Genomic DNA, 10,152 nt, shown 5'->3' with positions numbered 1-10,152 from the left:
ATGGCAAACCGGTACGTGAGATGATGTTCAACATCACTAAACAGGGAAATGCAATCATAACTGCAGTGAGATCACTGTTAGCATGGCTATTATCAGAAAACAAATGTTGGGGGATCCCTGGGTAGCTCAGGGATTTAGCGCCTGCCTTTGGCCAAGGGTGTGATCCTAGAGTCCCAGGATTGAGTCCCTGCATGGAGCCTGCTTCTCCCTCTGCCTGTGTCTCTTCCTTTCTCTCTTTCTCACTCTGTCTCTCATGAATAAATAAATGAAATCTTAAAAAAAAAAAAGAAAGAAAACAAGTGTTGGTAAGGATGTAGAAGGGAGCCCTTGTACAACGTTGTCGATAGGAAGATAAATTGACACAGCCACCATCAGAAACTTTATGGAAATTCCTCAAAAATTAGAACTACCATACCATATGATCCAGTAATCTACTTCTGGTTATTTTTTGAAAGAAAATAAACACTAAATGCAAAATATGTCTGTATGCCCATGTTCACAGAAGTATTCATAATAGCCAAGACATGGAAGCAACTCAGTGTCCACTGATAAAGAAAATGTGAAATATATCATGGAATATTAAGCCATAAAAGGAAATCCTGCCATTTCTAACAACATAGATGGACCTGGAAGGGATTATGCTAAGTGAAATCAGTCAGAGAAAAATATTATAGGGTCTCACAGATGGAATAAAAAAAGAGCTCATAGACATGGAACAGATTAGTGGTTGTTGGAGGTTGGGGGTAAAGGCAGAAAAAGAAAAAATACAACTTTTGTTATAAAACTAGTCCTAGGGATGTAATGTAGAGCATGGTGACTATAGTTAATATCATTTGTATAATAAAAAATTACTTGTTTGCTTCAGCAGCACCATATACTAAAAAGTTACTTACATCTGAAAATCATCACAAGAAAATAAATGAGTAATGAAGGATGTTAACTAGAATTATGATGACCATTTAGCAATATGTAAAAATCATGTTATATATCTGAAACTAATATAATGTTATCTCTCAATTGTAGCTCAATTATTTTTTTTAAACCACAATACCTTCCTGTGTGCTTAAACATGCCACAACAAAGAAAACGAAAACCACACAACTATGTTTACATAGTGCCCTGTTGATTGTATCAAAAAGACCAGGTAGCTTTTCTGCCCATGAATGTGGCTGAGTAAGTGCCATTAAAGTCTCCCCTCCCACCACAGTCCTATCTAAGTCTCCCAGAAAACCTGAGCAGCCGTGAAAGTTTTGAGCTTTGAAGCCACTGATGAGAGTCTGAGGAGCCAGTTTGAGCAATGAGGAACCCTCACAGACTGTGTGGTAATGAGAGATCCAAATACCAAGAGCTCCAGAGGCTTTGGATTTGTCACATATGCCACGGTGGAGGAGGTGGATACAGCCATGAATGCAAGGCCACACAAAGTGGATGGAAGAGTTGTGGCACCAAAGAGGGAGCTCTCAAAAGAAGATTCTCAAAGACCTGGTGCCCACTTCATTGTGAAAAAGATTTGTGTCAGTGGCATTAAAGACCACTGAAGATCATCTAGGAGATTATCTTGAACACTATGGGAAAACTGAAGCGATTAAAACCATGACTGATGAGGGTGGTGGCAAGTACGAATGTTCTGTAGTATTTGATGACCATGCCTCCAGAGACAAAATACCTTCAAAATACCACACTGTGAATGGCCACCACTGTGAAGCTATGAAGGGAGGTAAGCCCTATCTAAGTAAGAGATGGTGCCTCATCTAGCCAAACAGGTCAACAAAGTGGTTCTGGAAACTTTAAATGCTGGTCATGGAGACAGTTTTGGTGGGAATGACAACTTTGGTCCTGGAGGAAACTTCAGTGGCTGAGGTGGCTATGGTGGCCATCAAGGTGGCAGTAGCTATGGTGGCAGCAGGGATGGCTTTAACAGATTTGGTAATGACAGAAGCAATTTGAGGTGGTGGAAGCTATGATGATTTTGGCAATTACATCAGTCAATCTTCAAATTTTGGAGCCATGAAAGGAGGAAATTCTGGATGCAGCAGCTTAGGCCCCTATGATGGTGAAGGCCAACACTCTGCCAACCCACAAAACCAAGGTGGCCATGATGGTTTCCGCAGCAGTGGCAGTATGTTTCCATTACTGCCTGGAAACAAAGCTCAGTGGGAGAGAAGAGCCAGAGGAGTGACAGGGAAGGTTACAATAGATTTGTGTACTCAGCCAAGCACAGTGGTGGCAAGGCCCGGGGCTACAAAGATATCACACTTTAGATAATACTTGTGCTTGGGCAAAAAACAGGACTCCATTTGTGAAAATTGTATAAAATGTCATTTTAGTTTCTGTACTGTGGAAAGTATGAAGCATTCCAAATAAAGGGTTTTAATGTAGATTTTTTTTTGCACCCATACTATTGATTGCTCGATCTGATAGTCTGATGATGACACCAAATAAGTGGGTCTTAAAAGGAGGGGGGGGCAGGTAGAGTCTATATTTTAATGGTTATATTTTGTCCTATACTCCTTGAGTATACAAAGAAGTATACAATTCTGAACCTAGCACAGAAACTCTTATCAAGAGCATGAAGCAGTTATGTACTTAATGTTGAGGTGGCTTTAATTTTTTTTAATTTGCAATTCTGAGCATGATTTTAAGTCAGTTCATACACACACACACACACACACACATATGCTGATGTACAAGCTAGGAAAGGACTTAATTTTTGCAATTCAGTATTATAATAGTCATATCTTTTCCCTAAAATTCCAACTAGATAGTTCTATGTGGAGAATACTGTCATTATGTTGGGTTTCCAGGAAGCTTTGTTACAGGTCTTTAATCTTATGTGATAAGCTTTTTTATTTTGAGAACGGAAACTAAATGCATTCAGAGTCTTTCATTTCACATTTATGTGCTGCTAACCAAAATAAGTAGTTCAGCAATCCCCATTAGTTTTTCTGTGAAAATTTTAAAGATTCTGCAAGACATAATTTTAACAAAATTGAATTTTTCTTAGTTCGTTATTCAAGTATACAGAATGATTATATACAATTATTTCTCCTTTTCAGTATCTATTCATTCATTTGCAGTTTTATCAATACTCCCTTTCTGTAGTATCCTTACTAAAGTAACCCCACACACAAATGTTCAATTAATCTACAACAAAGGAGGCAAGAATATACAATAAGGAAATAATCTCTCAAATGGTTTTTGGAACACTAGACAGCTACCTGCAAAAGAATGAGATGACCACTTCCTTACACCACACACAAAAAACTTAAAATGTATTAGCCATCTAAATGTGAGACCTGAAATGATACACCTTAAAAAATGGAAAAACAGAGGCAGTGAACTTTCAGACCTAGGCCTTACCAACATTTTTCTATATAAGTCTCTCAGACAAAGGGAACATGAGCAAAAGTAAATTGTGACTACACCAAACTAAAAAGCTTTGGCACAGCAAAGGAAATAAAACAAAAAGGCAACTTTCTGAAAGAGAAGGTATTTGTACATAATCTACTGAATAAGGGGTTAATATCTAATATATAGAGAGAATCTATAAAATTCAATGTCAAAAAAAGTCTGATTAAAAAATGGGTACAAAAAAAATGGGTACAAAAATAGACAATTTTCTAAAGACATACAGATGCCCAATCAATAAGCACATGAAAAGATTCTCCCATCACTAATGCTTCACAGTTGCAAATCAAAACCACAAGGAGTTATTACCTCCTTGGTCAGAATAGCATTAAAAAGTACAAAGTATCAAAAAGACAAGAACGAGTTGTTGAGGATGTAGAGAAAAAGAGGAACTCTCCTGCACTGCTAGTAGGAATATAAATTGATATAACCACTAGAAAATAGGGAGTTTTTTCAGAAAAGTTAATGGAAATACCATATAACCCAGTAATTCCACTACTGTGTCTTTACTCAAAACAAAAACACTAATTTGAAAAGTTATATGGAAGCACCCCCAAGTGTCCGGTCATAAAAGAATAAAGATGTGGTGATCCCTGCATGGCTCAGCAGTTTAGCGCCTGCCTTCAGCCCAAGGCCTGATCCTGGAGTCCTGGGATCAAGTCCCACATCAGGCTCCCTGCATGGAGCCTGCTTCTCCCTCTGCCTGTGTCTCTGCCTCTCTCTCTTTCTCTCATGAATAAATAAAATCTTAAAAAAATAAAAATAAAAAATAAAGATGTGAAATATATACAATGGTATATTAGTCAAAGATCTTGCCATTTGTGACAACATGGATGGAACTAGAGGTTATTATGCTAAGTGAAAAATGTCAAAGACAAATACCATAGGATTTCACTTATATGAGAGATCGAAAACAAAACTAAAGAAAACTGGTGGTTGCCAGAGAGGCGGATGAAGAGATGGGCAAAAATCAGTGAAGGAGATTAAGAAGTCCGAACTTTCAGTTATGAGTCACAAACAAGAAGAGTACAGCATAGGAAATACGGTCAGTATTTTAACATTGTATTGTGACTGGCCCTGGTGACTACTCTTACCATGTGGGTATTGAGTAATGTATAGACCTATTAAATCACATTCTTGAAATTCATATTGTGGGTTAACTTCAGTGGAAATATTACAAGTATTTAAAATATGTTTTAAAGCCATACTGTTTGCAGTTATAGACCTGTATATACAAATATCAAAATTTACACAACTATCATAAGCACAATATATAATGATCTGTTTTAATTTTGCATTTGTTTTATAGGCAGATAATAGGTAAAATAGATGTTTTATACCAAAGAAATAGGAAAGAAGTGATCTACTTTTCACACACCTGCATAAATTTAATAGTAAAGTTATTGCTCTAATTACCATATTAAGTTTATGTGAATTTCTCTTTGAACAATTCATTCTACTTACATTCCAAAGTATTGTAGCATTTTCTTGGTCATTCAGAGAGCTGATTTTCATTGTAGGAGCATTGCTTCATTGTAGGAGCATTGTAGGAGCATTGCTTTATAAGCAGAATAGAATACTCCATTTCCCAAATCAAGACAAATTTGGGCAGAAGCCAAATCTAAGACCAAAGTCTGGGTCTGAGAGTAGATGTTGGATATAAGTTTTAGCAGCATTTCTGTTATTGCCATTAATGTAATTCCCCAAAACTATTCCTTATGACTAACTTTACAACTTCTTTTATTCGACAAGCAGATAAATTTAGGTCAACTGAATCAGAGTTAAGACCACTATCCCTCTAAGGTATCTGCAGTAATCAGCCACTCATGAACTATTCCCTCAGATGCTCTTAGCTGGACCTCATATCTGAATAGTTTTTAACACCTTGGATATGGTTTTGAATTATAATATCAGTGCCAGCACATATGGTACCTTTCTGAGAATGAGAAAAAGCCCTGGGTCTTTGTCTTTAGATATTGGACCTGATGAAAGAATTAAGACACTTGTCTCTATTACTTATTGCTGTTGAGCTACCCAAAAGCTTATGGCTTAAAGCAATCACCAATCCACCCCCTCCCCAATTCTGTGGGTTGATGAGGGAATTCCTTATCTAGTTTACCTATCCTTCCTTTGAGACTACACCTAACTGGCAGATCAGCTGGTCATGCACACCCGTCTACTGATAAGTGTTGGATGTTACTTAGGACACATTGCTTCATATATTCATGTAAGTCTCTCATTCTCCCAGAGGCCAGACTGATTTCTTTACATGGTGATTTTAAGGTAGTGATTCAAAAGGCCAAGGTGAAAAGCTGCAAAGCTTCTTAAAGCCTGAGTTTACAATTCACAAAATGTCCCTTCTGCCACATTCTAAATTGGTCAGAGCAACACACAAGGACAGTTAAGATTCAAGGTTAGAGAAACAGACTTCACCTTTTGAAGGAAACTGCAAAAGTACGTTGCCCCACTTTTAGGTTTACAACCACGCTCTTCTCGGGTGACACAGCATAGGGGACTATTGTTCATTTCAGGAAAAGATGCTTCTTCCTCCAAATGTATCCAGCTGTATAGCAAGGTACAAGAATGAAAAGTAGAGGAGAGATAAGCTTGAGTTCTAAATAAGCTTGGCTGGACATTTTTGTTTAATGTACAACCTCTACAACCGTATTCAATGGCCTAGCATGTCCCCTTAGGTTAATACTATGCATCAAGACTTTGAGGAATTAATGTATTTTCATGAGGAGAACAAGAGAACAAGATAACTATAGCAAAAGCATCTAGGTACAAGGGAGATGATAAACTAGCTTCATTTTCCACTAACCAAGTATTTGGAATAATATTGTTCATATTTTCAAGTGTCAAGTTTTCCTTACATACTGAAAATAGATCAATGGAAATGGTGTTCAAATATATCAATAATTGAAGTAATTGAAAGTGTTAGATTTTATAAAATACTCAAGTGGCTATGTAATATAGGACTTTGACATAGGGTTTGATCATTAGGCAAAGTCCTTAAACTAATCAATACAGCACACAGATTACTGGGAAATGCAAAGCAAATATATGTTCAGTACTCCCAGGACTTGATGTAGATGTTAAATTAGTACTTGAGGATTGAAGAATTAGTGAAGGATTCCTCAGTAACACAGACTTTGATTCAGCACTTTATTACATGTGATAAGCTTTACAAAGATTATTTGATAAAGATTTGGGGAAGGTAGTTTCCCAACACCATCATATAACTATTTCAAAGAATAAAGTAATTTGCTATGGAAAAAAACCACCTTTTATATGCTGAAAATTTCTCTAGAAGAATGATCAAGAACCCGATCCAGCTGTTAAACCTACACATCAAGGGAATTGTGTGGGCAATGAGAAAGAGGAAAATAATTTTCACATATACCCTTTGGAAACTTGAGATTTGCACCATAAACATATTACATAAACACATTTATTGAAGTGGTGCTGAGATTCTAGGATTGGGAGAAAAATAATTGCACTGTATTTTTTCCAAAGCATTTTAGCTCTTCATTTTCCAATTTACACCTAGCCGGTACAAAAGCAAACCACCTGTCCTCTTCAAAGGTTTCTTTTACTTAAGAAAATTGGCTAATATACAAGATGACATGAACTTGAAATATCTCCTTCCTCCCTGCTTCAGCTAATGGTGGGAGGTTTCTGCTGACTCATTGCATCCTAATTAACTCCATCTTATAAGTTCTGGCCTTATAGCAACCCAGTAGGTAGTCATACGATAATATATTTCTACGCATGAAGTTAATTGGCATGTATGCGACTTTACTCCTTGACCCTGGCCTCATTAGAGCCGATCTCTAACCACCTTAGTAGGTTAGTTACGGCTTATCAAGTGGAGTTCTGCCTTTTAATGCAGAGAGATGAGGTAACTAAAATAACAGTTAACTTTTATATGGCCAAAAAAAAATGGCAGTAAGAATAGGTTTTCTCAGTATAAAAATATTTCCCCATGAAAGCTGAGATATGGACAGATCACTAAAAAGCTACCCAGAATATAGGAAGAACCCAGTTTCCTCTACTTAGACTTAGTTCCCATACCAACAATAAATTAAGGCCCAGTTGGAGAGGGCTGAATTTCATTATTTTGGAAAACTTTTCAATCCAGATTTATTCTTTGATTTTAATCAGCTGGCTCAGTATCTTGTTACTGATTAAACATATTATAGACTGACAATAGGGATAAAGCCAAGCTAACAGGTTACATATCCTACTTGTGAATGTTGATAACCACATATCACCATCCTTCCTAAATATATGAAGTATTTTTGCCAAGGCTAAACCAGCTCATACACATGTATCATGTGTATGAGAATATCACCTGTGTATACAGTCAATATAGAAAACTTTAAGAGAATTCAGAAAGACTTTTTCATATGTGCACAGAATCCAAACCCACTCTATGAAATAAGAGCTATATAATGTAGGACACTAGAGAAAAATAATCATGATGATACTATATTTGGGGATATTTTATCTAGTTTTTTTTTTCTAGTTTTCTTTTAAATGAGGATTTTACATGTTTGAGAGACAGAGCATGAGAGCACGAGATCACAAGCAGGAGGGAGGGGTAGAAGGAGAAGGAGACTCCCCACTGAGCAGGGAGCCCGATGGGGTACTCAGTCCTAGAACCCCAGGATCGTGACCTGAGCTGAAAGCAGATGCTTGACTGGCCATCCAAGAGCCCTATCCAGTCCTTTTTCTGACTAGATGTATAGATGTAGGTGGCAGCAGTGGGTAGTGGTGGTGACAGGAGCAATAGAAGCAATTCTGGTAGGTATGTTATTTTAGCAAATCTCACTTATATATAAGTTTCCACTCAATAGCATTCAGTATATTTGCTACATGGTGCTAAACACTTGGGAAAAAAACTAGGTATGGGTAAATTAGCTACATTTGCTATTATGCAACTTACTATGTAGTCATTTATTTTAACAGGAAATCCTTAAAAGAGTTCTGGATCTCAAAGTTGATTCAGAACTCCAAATTCTAAGCCCAGTGGCTAAATAAATAAATAAATAAATAAACTAGAAGGACAAGCATCAGCCTAGAACTTCACAGCATATAGTGGCAATTCCACGTGGGTTTGAGTCCTGGTACTACCACTTACTAGGTCTGTAATTTGAAGCCCTTCCTTCTCTAAGCCTTACTAATAAAACAGTATAGGTTTTGAAGGATTGTCGGACTGATTGAGAAAATATGCAAAATGCTTACATTAGTATCTGGCTCAGTAGCTATTAGTCTTTTCTATTGTATTGCGTAGTAATCAACTATTCTAAAGGTTAGAGTGAATATGGTATTTTGTACTTTAATAGCACATGAAGGTTGTTTGTCTATATCCTTGGCAACATTACATAACCTTTGTAAGTATTGAAAAATGGAAATATGTGAAGTTGATTTTAGTTTCCATTTTTCTAATTACTTGTAAAGTTGAGCATCTTTTCTTCTTAGCTATTTAAGTTTCTATTAGCATGAATCAACTTTGTATCACTTAAGTTTTTCTATGGTTTCCTACATCCTATTGGTTACAGGACATCCTGAGAGGTTTTAAGTATCAAGTCCTTTCAAGTGTTAAAAATATTTTCTCATTATAGATTTTGCAGCATGCTCAGTCAAAAAAACTTTAATCAAATATATTACTTTTATTATATGTACTTTGCATTAATTATTATAAAAGGTACCTCTCATCTTTCCAGTTATATATTGTCACTAGAAACCCTAAATCAGTAGAAAAACTAATTTCTTAAAGTTTTTATTCTAGAGCAAGCTCATGTACACACTCCAAGAGAGGGAGGAGTAGAGAGGGATAAGAGGACTCTGAGCTGAGCAGAGCCCCACCCGGGGCTTGAGCCGACAACCCTGAGATCACAACCTGAGCCAAAAACCAAAAGTAGGGTGCTTAACTAAGCCACCTAGGCAACCTGGGTTTCTAGTTCTTCAGGTCATGAATTCAGTTTTTTCATTTGTCTGTTAGAAAGGAGACTTCCTCGGGCGGGCAGCCCCGGTGGCGCAGCGGTTTGGCACCGCCTGCAGCCCGGGGTGCGATCCTGGGGACCCAGGATCGAGTCCCACATCAGGCTTCCTGCTTGGAGCCTGCTTCTTCCTCTCCCTGTGTCTCTGCCTCTCTCTCGCTCTCTCTGAATGAATAAATAAATAAATCTTTAAAAAAAAAAAAAGAAAGAAAGGAGACTTCCTCCCCATACACAGAGCCAATTTTCTCCCTCCACTTGTCCATTTTGCCCCATCCTGATCAATACCAGCCCTATCATACTAATTCCCACACATTCATTCCTGTTCTAGGCAGCTTCCACCTGCTCTATTCCTTCCTGTGTTTATACAACACTTTATTGCTTAACTGTTCCTCATGTCATCTCTGACAGGAAAAGTCCCCTCTACTCTTTCTGGTTATTTGCATTTTTGAATTTTATGTTCCGTTTCAAAAGGCTTTTAAAAAAATACTTGCTAAAGTCTAGCACAGGATTTGACAGAATTTATAGATTAACAGACAAAATTCATATCTTAATACTATGAATTAATGACATTCTTTTAAGTTTATTGTAAGTTTTAAGTGTTCAATAAACATGGTGTTTTTCTTGGTTAACTTAGCTACTACATAAATGTGTGGTATTTTAAGTTATATTTTCTAATACTACTTGTATATGAAGACTATGAGGACTTAATCTAGCAATCTTCTTGATCTAGCTTGTTTGA

General features: G+C 37.0%; 1 pseudogene; it reads left to right on the top strand.

Moving 5' to 3' along the window:
* On the top strand, nt 1-2,265 carry LOC129516481 (heterogeneous nuclear ribonucleoprotein A1-like; annotated as a pseudogene).
* The last annotated feature ends 7,887 nt before the right edge of the window (nt 2,266-10,152 follow it).

Source organism: Nyctereutes procyonoides, unplaced genomic scaffold, assembly GCF_905146905.1.
Source record: "Nyctereutes procyonoides isolate TBG_1078 unplaced genomic scaffold, NYPRO_anot_genome, whole genome shotgun sequence".
NCBI classification, from domain to species: domain Eukaryota; kingdom Metazoa; phylum Chordata; class Mammalia; order Carnivora; family Canidae; genus Nyctereutes; species Nyctereutes procyonoides.
Note: the sequence above shows the minus strand (reverse complement) of the source record. Positions and strands in the feature narration are given on the sequence as shown.